General features: G+C 50.6%; 1 protein-coding gene and 1 long non-coding RNA gene across 3 annotated transcripts in view; both read left to right on the top strand.

Annotated features, from left to right (window-relative positions):
- Positions 1–19,518, top strand: part of LOC112493811 — a 111,368-nt gene that overhangs the window by 212 nt on the left and 91,638 nt on the right. The gene's annotated exons all lie outside the window — the stretch shown is intronic.
- Positions 10,205–13,666, top strand: LOC112493812. 2 transcript variants are annotated; one of them, XR_003058595.1, is made up of 6 exons: positions 10,205–10,775; positions 10,859–11,023; positions 11,135–11,391; positions 11,931–12,057; positions 12,397–12,972; positions 13,048–13,666. It is a non-coding gene; the product is annotated as an uncharacterized LOC112493812 (long non-coding RNA). The 2 variants fall into 2 exon arrangements; XR_003058594.1 differs by having other exon boundaries at positions 10,205–11,023.

Raw genomic sequence — 19,518 nt, 5'->3', positions numbered from 1 at the left:
CGCCGTTGCTCATTGTAGAAGATCGAGAAGATCAAGAAGATCCTCTCACGAGGAATCTACCGAGACCTGTCCTTAGAGTCTCAAACCAATCTGCCCGTAGTTCACAAAGGGTTCACAAACGGGCATTACTGATGAAATTCATCAGCCGAATCCTATCAATTCCCTGATACCATCGCTGGCCTTCCGGTGCTTCTCTCGCTGCCTTAAAGGGTTATCACTGCTTTTTCAAATTCAACATCTCTCTTTACTCCGCACTGGGAACCTCTGTGCAGACTTCGCGTGGAAGCAGAGAAAATTGTGATATTCTGAAAAAGTGCCGACACCTTCAATTCATCACGGACGGTCAACAGAGCGCGGTCCCGCGAGTGCCCAGTCCGAGTTAACTGATTTTTAATAATGGGTTTCGGGACGCGTCGGGGCTACCGGGACTCCTGGACGTTCCTAAAGGTTCATTCAGTTTTTCGAATTCTTCTTCGGCTTCATCTGAATCCACATTTGATACGTTCCTTCGGTTCTCCCTGTGTCTCCTGACGAAAGACAATAACTTGGATGTCCCAGAGTGACGTACGGAGAGGAGCAGAGGAAGACGAAGGAGAGCGGCCGTTACGTATAGGAAGAAGTCCCGGAAGTCGCACGAAACCAAGCGGAGAGAAACAAACCTTGAATCAAGTCGAAACATCCTTCGTTGCAGTGGAGGAGATATTGACCGAGACGCCTCGCGGGCCGCGCTGGATCGCACGGAGATGGACAATTGTTTTCCGTGAGCTAAATCAAGGTTGCGCAATGCAATTAGGATTACGCGGATACGCGCCGTGCGTTTAATCGAATCCAGGTATAGCTTAGGAATTCTAGAGAGGAAGTGGAGTAGTTTGGAGTACCGCTATTTTTAGAGGATGACTCTTACGTAATATTTTATCCTTTTAAATCGTATTTATTTGGTTTATCGTTTTTTAGATTTTTTTTTCTCATCCTAGAAAACAGCAAGGCTGCTGTCGTTGAATGGCTCTCAAGGATACCGCAGGAAGGAGTCTCGTCGCGACGCTCAGACGCTTCCCATTACTGTACAGGCAGGGCAATATTCGGACAAAGAGAAATCTCGAAAAGTATAAGAATGTAGCGGAAATTGTTCGTAATAGTTTGACACCCATGCACGCTGTTACCGCGATATCGCCCATTGACTCTCGGGCCCTCGTCTTCTCCTTCTTACGAACGGTTCACGAACGGCTCACGAATGGCTCACGAATGGCCCATTCAGAGAAAAACTCCGAAATCCGGTCGTCGAAATGAGCCATTGTTGGGGACGGCACGGGCGCACAAAAGAGTTGTGGGCTACCGTGTGACGTGCCTGAATGTATAATATACCAATGTACATATGCGCTCTGTGCATCTACATACGAGGTTCACCCGAGGAGACTTTAAAGCCAGCAGCTCGGAACTCTCGTGGCTTTTCCCCGAGAGTCCTTTGCTTCGAGTCTTCACATCTTCGGCCGGAGATAAAAGGAGGGAAATGGTCAAGGCGTGTCCTCGTCAACGGCGTTTCCCATGTTGACGCCGTTTCTGGGCGTCCCGGGTTGCCCTTCTTGGGCGTCGTTGATGGAGACGTTGGACAATGCTAGGTGGTCCTGAGGAGGAGCTCTCCTTTTTGATCTTGACTGAGGTCAAGGGTCTCGGAGGACGTTTGTCAGGATTAGAAGGGTTCGTTATTGTGGTATGGTAATTTTGCTGGGGTCAGACTAGGTGCCCGCACACAGCTGTGGTAGTTGCTCCGAGTTCTGAGGTCACTGAGAAGCGAATCGCTTTTTAAGAGAATCTTAAGCGAATTTTAAACGTTTCTTGCCTTTCTCTACGATCAAAACGCAGGATCGAAACGAAATCATTGCACCAGCGTGTCGCGTCTCCGGATGATGATCATCATCATCCGAGTGGAACGATCGGCGCGAGGTCCTCGAGGTCCTCGAGGTACGTAAGAGGGACTCGCAATGGGAATCGTGTGAAATTAATGCGCCCATGGATTCTACAGCCCCTGGGGTGGTACTTCTTTATTTTGACAGGATCCAAATTTATAACTATCTCTCTCCCAGTGAGACTTGTCACTTTTTTCCCATCTTTTTACCTTTTGCTCTTTCTCTCGGGCAACCTTAAATCCGATCCAGGTCACTTTATGCAAAGTAGGATTTGCATAGCATTTGACGTCCTCCTAGCAGCCCTGTGTCTCTCTGAGCTTGAATTTGATTCCTGGAACGAGAAGAGAAGGAACGGGCTGCTGGGACCCGAAGGAGAAGCAAAGTGACGCTGAGAGACGGAAATACCGAAATGAAGATGACTGCCAAGAGTCGATAGAAAAAAAAAAAAAAAAAAAAAAAAAAAAAAAAAAAAAAAAAAAAAAAAAAAAAAAAAAAAAAAAGAAAAAAAAATGAGGAATCAGCCTCTTCAAGAAGAAGCCACAAGGATCGCGTCTCACGTGAAATGGACCAAGTGCTCGAGGGCAAATCCACTTCTAACCCTCGTGAATCAGAGTCAGCCAGAGGTTGTCTCTTTCTTATTACGAGAGAGCGCTAAGAGCACGGAGCAGCGCCGAGTGACCTTAGCGGACAATCGCTTTAATTGAACCTAGCCTCGAGTGGTTTGCTTTGGATTTCGACCAAACAGGAACGTAGATCTCCTCTTGTTTTCTCGGCCTTGTCGAGTCAAGATAGAAAAATATACCCACGAGTGTTTTTACTGGCTTCGGACCTCAACTATGACCATTCAAATTCCTCTCCTGTTCATGATTTTTTGAGACCAAACTCAGAAGAGTATTCTTTCGAATTTCCTCTCGCTCGCAGCATCCCACGCTAAATCCTCCCAAACGGCGTCTTCGGCTGCGCACGTAAGTTCACCCAAATCGGGGCTCAAGAATTCAGCAGCGAGTAGCTACTATATACCGTGAAGGTCCTGTCGCCGCTCGATCCTTAATTCGAGCGCAGACTGGTCCAGCGATCCCGGCTAATCGACTTGGGTATATCCCGTGAGTAATATCATCCCATTAACCCTGGGTCCCCCGGTTGCGCGCATAAATAGAATCGTCTTTGCTCGTGAACGCGATCTCGGGCCAGCGGGTTAATAAATGCACATGTGCGCGGGTCAAGTCCCTCGACCGGATTGTTACTGCATAGTCCGTGGTCCATACTGGATGCTGCGGAGAGGCACGGCAGGACCCGAGCGAAGCTTTTTCGCGTATGGACTCTCACACGTAAATCTATGAGCTTGTTAGGGACGTGCTTGGGTCTTCAGGTAAAAGTCCAGTCGCCATCTTATACCTACGCGTGCCTCGCTCCTTCTTACGCTTATGAATTCATTATTCCCTAGAGACACGTCACGCTGTCCCTGTCTCACTTGGATTACGTTCACATTTCATATCATTCTGCATTTCTGCGTTTCTACATTTCTGGATGGTGCTATGGGATTCTATCTGGGTGTACGTATATATATAGCTCCCACCTACAGTAGGTAGAGAATAGGAGAATGGTTGATTGTAACAGAATAGAATGAGCGTGTGGGAGGTGAAGCTTTGAAAAATCTCTAGGAATAAGGTAAACTCTCAGGGTTTGATCTTTTCAGTATGAAGTTGCCTGTTCGAGTAATTGCTCTTTCTCTCTCTTCTTCTTCTTCTTCCTCTTCTTCTCGCAGAGGGCAGTAACGATGATCGAGACGAGAACCGAACCGGTCTACCGCTATAGATATAGCGACTATGGAGGCTCGAACGGTTCTCGCGCATTTAAATAATCCGACGCTCGGCGATCGTCTCAATTACGACGGCGGTGCGTCGCGCCGCGCGACCACCTGCTACGAGCTCATTAGTAAATGTCACAAATTGGTTTAATTAGAGGTCCCGTTTGTAGATTAATAAGCGTCCACCTCTGCGGAATCGAGTAATTGACTCGTTTATCTCTCGTTGGAATAAAGGGACGTCTCTGAGGTTCGCGTGTAGACCAACCTAACCCGACCTGACCTAAGCCAACCTAAATGGGTATAAATAGAATTGCTGTTTACAGACTGAGCTTCGGCGGTCTCTCCCTCTCTCTCGCTCTCTCGTATTTCCCCATATAAAGTGGATAAGATCACTCGAGCAGACTGTACATGGGTGCCTCGATATTTCTCGGGATTTCGAGCACAGAACCCGATCCCTCGGAGGCTGTAAATGCAAATGCGCGCCGCTCGTGGACCAAAGCGCTGCCTCTCACGCCACGGTGGTTATGGGGAAGAATCGCGTGTGCCGATCGGCCTTACACGATGGGGCCTTATGTCGCCGCTACCAGTACTAATCGTTCGGACGCTACTAATCGCTACAATTTTCCAGCGTGTGGCCGGCGGAGATCGGCTCGAGAGGATTTCGAATAAACGCGGCCCCGCTGAAATCGGCCTGAATTACGTATCCGAGGAGCGGAAGTTGCGTAACGAGTTCAGAGCATCGCGAGACGCAGAGCTCTAATCTCGGCGAGGCCCCGCGCACGTAATGGACTAGGTACCGATCTCCCGATCTAAGCGCGCATCGGCTTACCTTGATGGCTAAACACACGCAATCTTGGCAGGGCGCACGGGCGCGCACACCTACCAACAGCAATGCGAGCCGCGGGCCTCGCTCTTTCGCGGCGCAGGATTGTTCGCATCTAGGCCGATGATTCATTCGCACACGCTTTGGCGCTTCCCACACGTACACGAGCCTGCACCAGGAAAGGATCCCCGACCAGTCCTCTCTTCGATTTCAATATCCCTTTCCGGTTTGCGGAGCACTTGGACAGTGCGATTAACGAGGCTGCTCTTACTTTGCTCTCCGTTACTTTCCTTTGCTTTCCTTGAGCTAGACTCTGGACCAGCTCCGCACCCCCCTGATCCAGCATCGGAGATTGATTCTACGAGCGGACACACCTGACCAATCTCCCTTGGAGTCTGATCAATCACTCCGTCTCGTGGAGGCTGGAAGTGGACCAGGTCCAGGAGAAGGCGTAGGTACACCCGGTGCATAAGGTCCTGAAAGAGAAGACGCTAAGATCGATTCATCCTAGTCGACTAACGGAGCGACTCCTCGGAGAAGACAATGGCTGTTGGTTGCGCAAGATCTGCTTCCGGTGGCTCGACTACGCTGCTCGTGTAGCGAGTGAACGCCGGCACGTTCCTCTGGGTCGATGTCGCAATCCTGGCAGGATGTCGACGAGGCTGGTGCACGGTTCCCTGCCCATGCCGATCCTGATTCCGAGGACCCCCCCGGCAGCTCGGGCGAGCCGTGGCTCCCTCGGCTCCTAAGTCCGGAAGTCGGGGGTGCCAGGGGGCAGGGAGAGGCTACGTTTCCGCCGATACACAAGGACGGGCCAAGACCTCGCGCTAGATGCATCCTCCGTTGCACATGGCTCGCGAACGCTCGTCTCACGACATCCACCTAACCTCCATCATCCTCCTCCTCGTCCTCCTCGTCGTCCACCAGGTCCCTCGCGCTTCCAGCGACTCGATTTCGTCTTCCCGACGTCCCCCGACGACCGCTCGGATATGCATGCGCTTTTGTATTCATATATGCAGGCACGCCCCTCCGGTGCAGTGGACTCTGCTTCTTCATCTTGCTTCTCGCTTCTTGCTCCTTGCTGCTTACCACTTCGAAGTCTGGTCTACTTCATTAGTGAGCCGAGTTGCGCTTACCGACTTAACATACGCAAAGGGGCACCGACATTAGTTCCCATTCCTCCACTCCCCGCGCAGACCCCGTAGAACCGTAGATACGTCATCGTGAGCGAGCGATGATCGTTCCTATCAACGCTCCGCTCTACCCATCAGCCAGTCTCCCTTCATCCACTGCGCCCGACTGAGCTCATCTCTCTTCCTCTACTGTTTTATAGTCGAACGTCGGACTGTCTTTCATCCCGGTGCACGTGCTCTGCTTCCTTGCCTACGCCTACTCGGTTCCGCTCGAGAATTCGCGACCCAAAGTATTCAGGTCCAATGACGATGCTCGACGTCACCGTCGCTCATAGTCTCGACCTATGATTTATGCGATCGACGAACCCGTTCGAGTGATCTCATTGTCCCGGGAGACGAGAGCGGCGAGAGAGAAGAGACGTACGATCTTCCTGGGTGAGGTCCACCGTGATCCCTTGAATATGCATGCGTCGTAACAATGTGCCGTTGTTGGCTTGACTTTAATAGCGTATCATCCAGGGATTCTCAACCTGCCGATCGCTGATCTTGCGTCCGACCTCCCGGAGCCAACTGGGCCCAGGTCGCTTCGTGACGGTCCAGACTCCTCTGGGAGGTCGCTGCGCGATGTCTTACCGAGTGCGCGTGCGCGTGTTGATTAAAAATGGCAGCAAGAAGGGCGAAAGATTGAAGGGAAGTCGCTCGGGGTTCGCGCGTGGCAGGGCAAAGGTCCGAGCGTGGATCGTGGCGGCGGTCGGGGGGGGCAGGCAGGTTGGTCGGTCAACCGGTCGGCCATTCAGGCATGGGCCGACCTGGAATCGGGACGAGGCATGCCGTGCATGCCGCGTCGTGCGGGAGATTAATGGTGCTTTAATAACGTTAATTGAAGCCCTTAGAAGAATCGATACGGCGCCGATCGGACCGTATCGCTCGGAGATACCGATCGATCTTATGATAAATAGTCAGCGGCACTGCGGGCGACCGTTCTTGACGCCTTCGATCTCCCCCTCTTCTCCTGTTTAGGTACCAACCGATTCTTCCTTCGGTATCTTCCCCATAGGCTCTCCCTGCCCCGTGTCTCCTCTCCTTTGACTTCGCTAGGTCCTATACGAAATATCGTTGTTGAGCTTTGCCGGTCAGTCGTCGGGCGGGGATCCACTCGAGATCCATTTCAGAGTCATCTCCATCCGCAAGAGAGTATCTCGGAATCAGATCCGATTCGCAATTGTCGGCGCGACCATGACCTGCGATAACTGCTAACAATGGACAATGGCAATCCCATGCTCCACATACGCGTGGCACACGAAACCCCGTGTAGCGACGTACCTCTCATTGTCAGTGCACGCGACGCCATGCGTCGCTCCCCTCCCCTCCCCACCCACGACGACGTCGCTAATTGTCGTGGCGCAATCTCGCATTGTCTGGGAATTAATCGTCACGGGAGACGCAAGAGAAGCGGCCCCCTTTAGGTCTTCCAGTCGCTCCCTAGTAGAATCGCCGACGTCTCTGCGACTCGCGTCTTCGAGACTGCCGAGCCCCGCAGCAGCCAGGTCAGAGGTCATTCGAGGCTGAGTGGATGCTGCGGACGCGGAGACGATTCGAAGAATCCGGGCAGCGAATTAACGTGAAGTCATTGATTTTCGGGCGGGGGAGGGGGCTATCATCTTCTCTTCGTTTTCTTTCCTCAGGAACCGCCTGAGCTTTTCATGGGCATTCCGGTCCATTCTCATCCCTCGCCACCCACGCGACGCCTTTTGACGCCTCTGACGCGTCGTTTCTTTGCCGGGGTTATGTTGGCCCTTCGGATATCTCGTCCCTGGCAGATAACACAATGGCTCTAATATGCCGCTCGGTGAAAAGGGTAAAGAGGTGCCCACTATGCGGCTCCGATGAATGGACCCGTGAAGGTCCTCCTATCTTATCGGATCTCCTCTAACTCTACAACAGAACGCTTAGACAGTGGTTCCCATTGTACCCGGCATGTGCATCCTATCCGTAGCTATACGTCTGGTACAGTCCGATTCGGAAGACAAGTGTATTGGCTCTTGGAGCCATCGTGGTAGGAGGATCCGAGGAAACGATCGGCCGTGATTCCTCCAGGTGTTCCCTGACAGGAAGTCCCGAGCGATCGAACGGCGCCTCGACGTCGCGCTGACGCCGATCAGGATGCCAACGACTCACAATCACTTCCTCACTTGCTCCTTCACTTATACGTAGTCAGTTCGCGTTGCAGACGCGACTCCGGTATACTTGGCTATTTATTACCGGAAGGTTTCTGCCCCTGTCGCCGTCGAGAACCACTGTCCTAGATGAACGAGGAGCATTGTCTCGAGCGCTGAGAAGAATAGATAATACCGCGGTTTCAACAGGCTTCGATATGGACACCTACGTGGTTCCTGCTTTTCCAACGTGGAAACCCGGCCTGATGTGTCCGTGGGCCGATCGGAGCCTTGCAGCTTCTGGATTTCCTACCTTGGCTCTAGAGGATTCTTATCTGGTTCGGATGTTCGATTAGTCGCTCCAATTACTTCGACCAGGTTCCTTCTAATCGACCAGGGACTTATGTGGGTTAGGGCGTCGACTTCGTATGCAAGAAAATCTGAGTTGCTCGTGCGCCGCGAGTGAGTCATACGGCTGCCCACCTAATCCGGTGTACTCGGTCGCGTAAGAGGTGCAAGAGGTGCAGGAGGAGCAGGAGGAGCAGGAGGAGCAGGAGAGAGGAAGGAAGGCACAATGAGCGGGCGCGAGAGCGACAAGTTGGACGCAAAACACAATGCGGGCGTGGGTCCTGCGCGTCGCAGGCAACGCGGCCAACGAGGCGAATCTTGGCCTTTTTTTCAATCTTCCCCTTCCAGCGGGATCCTGAACGGGCACACTGGCACACTGACGCTTCCACGTGCATTCTATTCCCGCCGTTCCTAACGATCCACCACTTTTCCTCTCGTTACCAGCACGCCACGACTTACGGCTCTTGGCTATATCTTCTACACGTTGCGTAACCGAATGCGCTCTTCTCTCGAAAGTCACGGGAAGAATCGCGCCCCCGTTCCTTCGCATGGCGAACTCGGACCTTGAAACGCTTTTTACCTGGTTAACCAATCTCTATAAATATTATTCTCCGAAAGAGGTAAATTCTAATGTTAGACATCGAACGGTCTGATGGGAGTCTAGTAGCGACCATTGTTTTCGAGATTTCAAGATGCCGGAAACATCAAGACCCCCCCTTATCTTATCCGGACGTATCTGTACCTGCTCGAAGATGCCGATTTTATGGCTGGGTTGCGTACCCTGTCCGGAGGCGACCAAGGCCCACCTGTACTTTTGAGGTTGGGCCCTCCAGCCATGGAAAACAGTGAAAGGTGATCATCGGCCATTGTCCAAGTGTGTTTAGGACTGCTTTAAGACGATTCCCAGTGCCGCCCAGACGATTCGTCTGCTTCCCTCCAGCCTCCACGTCCCGTGTAAAAGCACAGCTAAACCATCCAATTTCGACGAGTCCTCACGAAATTCTTCGCTGCTAATGCACTTTATTGCTCCTGGAATTTGCACTTTCGACAGCTTCTAGAAAACCGAATTCTTCGAAAGCCCTGCCCTGTGGCTGCGGCTGTGACCTCCTCGTCTCGCCTTCTACGAAAGACACAAAGTCTCATTTTCCAGCGAGTGTCGTCGTGCTCGTGCGTGTCATGTGGCGGGTTTGAAGGCTCCTCTAGAAGGTTCGTGGACGGCGGCGACGGTAGCGCACACAAGGTGGCCAATGTGTATTCGAGGTATTCCCTATCGAAACGCCTCGAGCGTGTCTTATTACTTATTAGCAGATGACACTTGCTGCCCCGGTCACGCAGAAACTATATTTGTCTCACGCAAGCCTGGTGCGCGGGGAAGCTCGGTGTGGGTGACCGTAGCAGCGAGCAAATCGCTGGACATTCGAGCGTCGACGTGATGGTACCCGGGGTGAAGAGACCTCAGGGTCAGACATCTGCGCATCGATATGAGGACCTCGTCCTCCACTCGCACGCCTCATGCTCGACGTTACAGTTGGTACACTTGGTACACTTGGCCACGATCGTCCGTGACGTCGAGTCTTACAGCCGGACAGACTACATAGGTGGACCTGAGAGTTCTGCGACAGAGCGACTGTAATGGTTCAACGTCAAAGGGAACGGTGGAGTATCCCTTTTTTATGGAAGAAATAGGGTCAGGGAGGTGATGGAGGCGATATTATCGTTCGGTGCTTTATGCGATACGATACGAGCTCACGGAACGCGACTAGGCCTGTAGTTAAGAGCTAGAAGCCCACACGGTAGCGGACATTGTTATTCAAATCAGCCATTGTCTCCTGGCCGGCAGATGCTAATTTTTCGGTCCCCGCTTATTACACGCTCAGCGTTTATAATGTGTCTGAATATAGAGCGGTCTGCTCGCGTACGTGTCCCAACGATCGCACCATTATCGCACCACGTCGTGCTTCGTCCTACGCGCCTTTACTCGAGCTAGGGCGATCGCAGCGCCGCCCGCCACCAAACTGCGAACTAATCGGCCTTTCGCAAGTTTCGTCGCGTCGCGAGATTTCAATGGAGTCGGTAGACGCTCGTTATTGTTATCGGGCTAAAATCTTAAGTATTATAATGTGTCGTGCTACACAGCACTGAGCTGAGAATGGCGATACTTCCGCGGAGCTCTGGAGCGTAGAATTATTTTCGTCCAAATCCGCGATAGAGGCATAAAGAAGGGACGTGCGACATCCTGCAGTGCAGGCGGCCATTGCCGAGGCATAAATCATCGACGCAAGGATTGCATTTCAATGCTCGGGTCTTTCTCGCCGCACACCGAGAGAACTATAGGGTCTCCTGTTTACGCACTCGATGCGCTGTGCTTGTCGAACGGAGCCAAACGCGTTGCTCGTCGAGTGGTCGGCCGGGAAAACGACAGGAGGCGACACCCTCGTTACAGATGCAGGGAACGCGTATCCGGCGTGCATAGCAGGACGACCAACAACAACACGACTCTCAGAAACTCAAACTCCTACAACCCCCGCCGACTCCCTCTTTAACTGACTCCGCACCTTCGACATCGTCCTCCTTCCGAACCTTCTTCTCCCTGTGTCTCTCTACGTACCTCCTTTATTTCCTGAGTCTGACTCACCTGCCCGTTCGCTGAAGAGAATCGCTAACTAACCTCACTGCTATATCTCCAGATACGTAAGGCACGAGTGGAATGACAAAGCATTTTGAGTCGAGGGTGTTACACCCTACAGTGTCAGTGAAAGCCACCTTTTTTACTCATCTCCAGCCTGCAGCGACTGTCAGGATCATCTGTTCGGTTCGACGTAACCTTTTCGTAAGACTCCGCGAGAACAAGAGTGAGTACCTTTGTTTATCGCCGTACGACGCTGCTTTCTTGGCGCATTGTAAACACACAGCCGACGCTAAGTATGTTGTGTGGTGTGTAGCATTGCATTCTGTTACTATAGGTGCCTGCGTTACTACGGCCAATAGAATAAATCTCAGTTTGAGGCACGCATGTGCGTATGGCCGGAGCCACGCACTGGGCGTGTCGCACGCAACGCCCGGCACGTGGATACCGAGGACTTGCGACGCCTGCACTTTATTTCTCTATGGGATGGACGCGATGCTACGCGTTGCGACGCGGTTTGTCTTCCTTGACGGCTGATGGGCCTGTCGAACTACGCGACAGGAATAAGACATGCTGAAATCGAACAGCGTCCAGGTATTGTATTTTTCTTTCTTCTTTTTTTTTTTGCCTGACCGAGAGAACATTTCCAAATGTGTCTCAGGGTGGTTCCTGAAATTAGCTATGATGGAGAATTGCGAGGATTTCTTCGAGTAGATTACTTAGGATAGTTTTTTTTAAGGAAGAATTTATGGATGTTCGCGAGCCTCATAAATTGTTTTTTTGTTGATAATCTAAGACATCTTAATGATTCGACAGTCATTCGGCAATCTTTATTTTTTCGCAAGGACTCGACATATGTATATTAACATTTCAAAATATCCTAAAATAGTCGTGATATCTTCTTGAAACGAAATATTTATCGATTGTCAACCGGTTCTTTAATTACGTGTATCTTTAGAATGATTTCGCGCATGCAGAGAGTTAAAGATTTACGTTATTTAGCGTGAATTTTATTTGGTCATGAATGACACAAAAAATTATCAAAATCCCGGATAAATTATGCCCATTGAACGATGCTATCCGAATTGACAAAACAGGTAACGGAGGCTTATAAATGTCTTTTTAAAATCTAGGCGCATTCAATTATCTGCTGCTTCGAGTGCGAAGGCGGCCAGCCAGCAGCGGTGACGCGTAGCCGCGTGGAAGGTATCGGTCATCCACCACGCGAAGGAAGAGACGAGCAGCCCGATCGGACGTATTGTAAGTCAAGAATTAATAATTTTCGGTAAGACAATGGGCAGCGCTGCAGGTGGAGGCAGTTTAGCGCATAGAGGCGCGTACAGAGGGTGCGTAATGCAGCTCGGTGCATCGAACGTGACCAGACAGCGTCCTGTCGATGGAAAAGAAATAGTAGTAGATGAGTCAAGTGTTTAAAATGTAAGTGGCGTCGGCGTCCGATGCACCCGGGAATACCAAAGGAGTTTACGGAAAAAGGAACGACATGTCGGAATCAAATGTCTTGCACTGGACTCTTAGAAGGGGACAAATAAATATTAAGCGTTCGTTTTAATCAGCAATCTTTTACGATATTCTTCGCAGTCTTCGCAGGAGGATTTCATAAGGATAACAGGAGACGGCACGTCGAGGGACAGGAGAATAAAGGTCGCGAGGAGAGCAGCAGCAGCAGCAGACACGGGCTCGTGCGTGGCGGATAATGTCGGTGCTGCCGTTTACTCTTGCGAGTCCACATCACTTACAAGCGTAGGCCGTTCTCTTTCACCGTCGAGCACGAATATAAAAGTGAATTAAGATTCTCTCGTGCTCCTCCCCGGCGTTACGGCGATCCGTCTGTCAACCGACGTCGGCCAATCACGCACGGCCATTTATGTGTGCCGTATTGTGAAACCAATACAGCTACCGAGCGTAAATTATGAGCGCTCTTTATTATATGTAGATAAGCATACGTACCGGAGCGCTTATACCGCGCGCTTTCCTCCCTCTCTTCCACACATGCTCACGCACAGGCACCACACTCCTTATGGATTCAATTTCGCAATGGCCATCTTGGATTTTCGACGGAGACACGATTCGACATAAACAACAAACATACCGGCGGAATGCAAGTCTTACTTTGCTAACAAACGACACCTGCTCCTTACGCTCCAACGGGGATCCGTAAGTTCTATAGATTTTTCAGCATTCTTTCTACTTCATTATTTATATTTATATTTATTTTATGCATTATTGCAGGTCCCATCGATCGCTGCTGTTCTTCCTGCCGAATCGGAGGAAAAAAAGGAGAGACTCTGGGACGGACGAGAAAAAAGTGCGCGAACCTCTTCTTCGATTTCGAGGCGGACATCGATTTTTATTAATACATCAATCGAGGTTGGGTAACCCGAGCCGACAACTCATTTGGGTCCGGCTAATCGAATTAAGATCGAACTCCCCGATAGAGAGACGTGAGTCTCAACACCTTGTCATTCAAGGTGGAAGCATTCAATTAGGAGGATTCTGATATCTAGCCGTGCGCCAGGAGTAGGCGATGAATTAGTTGCGTATCGTGTTCTTGTAGGACGGGATCGATCTATCAAAAACAACCCGATACTCGACGTTTCTCTACTCGTGCGAGACCACACGCATCATTTCTTCGGAATCACCTGCATTCATAGAATTCATCATCCGTAAGGAGTCGTCTCTTCTTTTGCGCCTTTACATTGATCGCTGACAAATGATTTGTGACATTGGCTCAGTCGGCGACTGACTCCTATCAGGGTGCTTAAGATCATTGACCTTTGGTAATTGTCAGTAATTAGTGCGGAGCTTAAGTATCTTTACAAGCGATCCCCAGACCCCTCTCTCTCTTTCTTCCTTTCTTTCTCTCCTTCACTCGCTCAGATCTTACCCGCCCGCTGCTGCTTCCTTTTTTGCTTCCGCCAAGACACTTCCGCTTTTTGTACCGAGCTAAGATTCGCCAGCTAATGCATTCAAATGTATTCCGTTGGCCGTTTGCGCGCGACGCTTCATTAGCACGATCCTCGCTCCTTGGCTTAACGGCCGTTTCAACGTGAACGAATCCTGCGGTTCGCCCACCGATAATATTATTATTACGATAGATTTGCTAATTTAATGCAGGAGTTGCGTCCCGACGCCCCCCTCCGACGCTGTACAGCAACTACTTTTTCTTATAGAGATGGTTTTAGCAATGAGCTCAGGACGTTAACCCTACTCGTCTCAATTAGCATATCCTTATCATATTCTACCGTGTCTCGTTATTGTCTCACGTCTCGAATCAATCGGAGGAGAATCGAATGGGACGTTCAGATTTTTCCATTGCGGACGCTTTCCTTTGTACCCATGTCAGATCCACGGGAATCGCGTTCTTATGGTAATTAGCAGATGGCGAGTAGGTTGCCAAGGTGTGATATACCGAGAGATCAAGAAGGAAGGTAGCGAAGGTGAGACGTAAGGAGATGGCAGCGGTGGTGGATGGTGGTGGATGGTGGTGGATGGTGGAGGAAGGAGGTGCTCTTTGTTTCGCAGATTCAGATGCACATTGTTGCGTACGTGGCTGAACGGAGAGTCGAAAGTGGATGCACAGCTCGAGCAGGTAATAACGGAACGTACGAATCTAAATACAAGGAGAGCGATCGCAATATATCGTAATACTTTGCCATGGTATCGACGTACCGGGTGTTCCGTTCAGAATATATATCATTATTTCATAAGAGGCGTGGGTGATTTTCTTGTCGCATATCGAGGAGTTACGAAAGAAATCGTTCAACCTCGTAACAGCCACTGGAAATATTTTGACGCGATTCAGTGTCCCTTATTTATATATTTTTTTCCTTTACTCGCCAGTTTCAATAATTTTTATATATTCGCCAAACTCTAAGATAGTGTCGCTTACAGACGTACCAGTGTGCAAATTCGTTACTACGAAATTCGCATGATCGCCTTCTGCTCCATTGGAAAATTTTGAAAATTTAGGAGCTTCGAAACGTATGAAAGTCTCCAGTGGAATTTTGGAGTCTGCTTGAATTAGCGAAAATGAAATATGAAAAATGCGTTTAATGAATTTTGACGTAATCCCTGAAACGATTTCGGACAATAGTTTTTCCGTGACACAATTACAATATCGAATCAAAGCAAATTGTTGAGCGTACGCGCTCGGGCGCGAGCATGCGTGCGGCTTACAAATGCCGGTGACTTCCATTATGTAAGATTATGACATCCGTGACACAATCGCGCACCCGTCCCCGCTCCAGTCCGCGTGCGTGCGGAGAACGCCCTCTTTCCGTGCCGGCCGTGCTTTTTCGCAACTTTAGGCTTTTCCAAGCCGAGTAATTGCCGGTAACGTCATCGGCCGTGGTTCGCAAGTCGCAACGTCTTCAATTTCGCAAGTCTTGCTCCTCTCTCCTCCTCTCTCCTCCTCTCGTCTCTCCTTCGAGCGTCCGACTGCCTCTTGCAGGTGCTGGCTTATGCAGGCGAAAGGGATCCACTAAGATTTGACAGCTGTCACGCGATCCGTCTTGGGTCACCGTGTTGACATTGACAATTACAGTACACCCGGTATAAGCGGAATACCAAAAGAGGTTTAGAATTAATCGAACCGATTCGCTCCATTGCCAGGCAATTCCGCGTTCCGCGAGTAGTGCGATTTGCCGAAGTAAAAAATGAGACAGTCGACCAAGAAAATATAGAACAGTGGCGAAAGGTCGCGTCCTCCTATGGCCGCTTTGCAAATTCGCACGATACCGTTTAATCTCGACGCGGATTACTTGGTCTCCCCGTGGCGAATTGACCGGGTGCCGCTACTCCATCCTTGCAAATCGGCAACTCGTCCATCCATCCGCCACGCCACAACGCTATCGACTTGTCACGGAGAAACGTTTGACTTTCACGCGAAGATCCCATGAGAATTCTTATTTGCTCCTTAGATTTCCCTAGGACCATGGCGATTGGTTTCATCCCATGGCTCAGGATCGGATGAGTGAATTTGGCAAATCTCGAATTGAAATAGTCTAAAAGACGTTGACTGCCGCAGGACGTAGGATCAGCTTGGATATTCCGGGGGCGGAATGAGCAAGCTGAATGGGAATGAGTCTGTCCCGAGAGCGGAAACGAGGGTGGCGCACGCGTATCCGGCCCTGTGGGACGCCGACGAGATTCTCATGCTCCTGCACGCTCCCTGCTCGTGTCCGCGACTCCACGCCTTATCGGGCTCATCTGAAACCTAAGTCGCTGCTACCTAACCGGCTACCGTCCATGTTCACCTCGGGCCACTGGCTTGATAATTCTCCTTTCCGCACCCTGGAGACCCGCGGATACTCCGCACTCTGAGGTTGCTTTATTGGTGGGGTTGGCGACGACGGGGACTCCCTTCGTCGGGGGGCCTGGTCCAGGTGTAATTTCATCGGGTATCATAATTATCAGGCTCTCGAGCAGCGACGTACGTCGTCCCGCTAGTCGGGTCCAGAGAATGAGTGAGAGAAAGAGAGATTAATTGACATGTAATTATGAGAAAGCGGAAGAATTAGGCATAGCAGCTCTCTTCGATAACTCATGAAGCGTCCCTCGAAGAAACGATGCTCGGGACGGCCGCTCGCGTTACGTAACAAAAGTGCAAATACCGTCTGTCGCAACTTCGGGATATGTCGAAATAAGGATGCTGGGCCGATCGCGTGCTCTATCGGAACACGATGTTTCGCCGGCGCGACGATCCTGTCTCTTGTCTCTTGTTTTGTGTTTCACGCGGAAAGGAAGACCGTCCAATGGCTTACTTTACCTTTTGCAACAGCCAGTTCCTTGATCCTCCTTGCGGAACTCGTTCCTCTCCAGTCAGGAGTCTCATCCGAGGAGCCAAATTCTCTCGGGCGTGCCTCAGCCACGTGAGGCCAGCACGAGGTAGACGAGCGGGGGAGGTGGAGGGAACAAGGTAAGGAAAGAAAAAGATAATAAAGTAGATATCTCGAAGACGTCTTAACGAGGACTAAACGCGAAACGATCGTCATCCATTATACCGACTTGATGCCTTTGGTCTTGCTTAGGTGGCTGCTGGACGTGTAAAGCGCATCGCGCATTGAAGACTCTCCGGTTGCTCTCCCGAAGATCTCGTGAAGAAGTCATCAAGAAGCGTGAAGCGGTGCTTCGGATGGAGGAGCTGCCGGTGGAAGGCCTCTCGAAAAATGAAGTCACTCTCCTGCACGAGTCGAGCCGAGTGAAGTATCTCGGGCGATAGCCGGAAACGCCAGAGGAATTAAAAGGTCGCTGCGATTATTTTCGAATCAATCTGCCCGTTAATACGACGGCCGGTTTTCACGGGCTGCCCAAAGAAACACAGTGGAGCGTTGCGTTAGCGCGCGCGCGCGCGCACCGGAGCCTGGATATGTCAGAGAGGACTGCAGCGGAGATGCCTCTGGGTCCCCCGATACATTAAGAGGAACTTTGCTCTTCAATGTTAATCTCTTCACCAGGCTCCTGCGGTGCCTGAGCTCAATAGCCGCTCGGCCATCCGTACCTGGGTTCGGCTCCAAGGCTCTGAGCCCACAGTCTCCGAGCTCCAACTCCTGAATAATGCCTCCTAAGGAACTGAAGGATTTTCCTATTTCGACTCTGGATTCTTGGATAATGGTGCGAATAGGTTGCCGATCCACACACGATTCCTCGACTCCACTGGCCTCCTCTTCGGTCTCATCCGCGAAGATGCGACGCTATTTGCATGGCATTTGCATCGCATTAGAAAAGCAAATTTTCGAGCCTTTCTGAAATCTCGGCACGGCTCACCCACACACTGCCGAACACAAAGACACGAGCTGCACGTACGACGGTACAGTCGCGCACACCTTTCCACGTGATATTTCGTATTCCCAGTGTCCCCGACCCCTTGTAAATAAATCGTCGCTCCAGCCGGGTCTGCCGTAATGCCCAGAGTTATTAGGAATCAGATAACGGTGGTCTTAGACTAGCGTAACTTTTCATCGGCGCACCTGTCCCTGGCGCGTAGCTTCAAGATTTTCGCCGAGATTGTGCCACCATAAATAGCACGCTCCTGGATATCTGCGAGGGTGTAGCCAGCAGCACCCAGCATCCAACGTGATCACCCTAGGGATGGACCACAGCCTTCCATCAAATCCTTAAGCTTCCCCCACAACGTATCGTCTCACTTTTCCAGTTTCGAATCTCGGTCCAGCATCCTCCGTGTCTCCATCTCCAGCATTGAAAGATCTCATCACAAAGCAGCACATGCTACCAACCGTACCAACCGCGTAGGCAGTATCAAATATGTCGGAACTTACCTGGTATAAGCAACTTGAAAAAAAAAAAAAAAAAAAAAATCCGAAAGACTAACCAGAGTCATCGGTCACTCTTGCCGGCTCCCGAAATACTCTTCCACGTATCTATAGAAACGTGAGCGTCCTTTGGAATAAGAGAATGCGAATAACTTCCCCAGGATACGTAGGAATAAACGTAACGTTCCTAACCGAGCAGGACGACATCCCGTGCTACCGTACGCGCATAATGCATTACTCCTACTTGGTCCTGTCGACCCTGTCACTCGCTCCTCTCAGTCAGCAGCGGCTGCTGCTCCTGGAATATCAAACGGTCCTCTTTTCTAACACGATAATCGCGACTCTTCAAAACTCCCAGCAGACGCCTTCGACACTCGCTGCGCGACCTCTGAACCCCGCAGCTCCACTCGCAATCAGTTTCTGCCTCCCAGCAGAGACGTAAGAGACAGTGCAGATAATCAGGGAGCCCGTGAAATACGCAACCTGTTTCAGAATAAAACGTACGACTCGGCGTAATTCGCCTATAAGAAGACACGGGAGAAAGACAGATCGTATCGTTCCTCGGTACTTTGCTACGTAGAGCACATTTGTCTTGGTAGTTGGGATCGAGTGAACCTGGGAGAAGTCATAAAATTATCGTAAAGACAAGACCTGCTTACGACGAGTGTCGACTGTAGCGTCACACGAGAATCTCTCGATCTTTCTTATTTACTTTCAATTGATTTCAGCTGTTTTTTTTTTTCTGGACTCGGGCTAAAATCGCTGGACAACTGGAGGATGTCGGACCCTCTCTCTCTCTCTCTCTCTCTTTCTCTCTCGTTCGCTCTTACCCAGGATGACTGGGGCCAGTGAATATAGGAACGAGCTGCTGCCGAGTGAGTTTGCCGCGGTACGTCCGCTCCGAGAGCATTCAACGGAAATATTAAAATGCCCCGGCACTCGGTACATGACAATAAGCCTCCGGACTCCACCGTTCGCGCGGACGTGCTCTGGATACGGGCCGCTCTTTAAATATTATCCATTCTTCCATTCTTCCATTCTTCCTACATCTTCCTTTGACATATTTCGTCGGGGTGTTCGGGATTGATATGCACGCGATGCACATCCTGTCCGGGAAAATTCAAATGAGCTCCTCCCCCACGTTACGAGGGTGCTGGATGTACCGCGGGATGCATACTTTGGAAATACGAGAGAAATCAAGAGAAAAGGAAGAGGCAATCCCTCTTTGTCTTCTTTTCTTAATAACTGACACTATTTTATTTCCACCGTAACTAATGAGTTGTCTACACAAAAGCCGGCCAGCTTGCTTTATTATTTATGGATCCATTTAAATTGAAACACCCTTTATATTGCAGCATCGTGTGAATCTCAATCTTTGGATGTGCCTGTCCGGTTTTCGAAGGCTCAACGGGCCCCCCCCCCCCCCCCC

This window comes from Cephus cinctus, unplaced genomic scaffold (assembly GCF_000341935.2).
Source record: "Cephus cinctus unplaced genomic scaffold, Ccin1 Ccin1_scaffold0168, whole genome shotgun sequence".
NCBI lineage: Eukaryota > Metazoa > Arthropoda > Insecta > Hymenoptera > Cephidae > Cephus > Cephus cinctus.
This window is presented reverse-complemented; position numbering and strand designations above follow the sequence as displayed.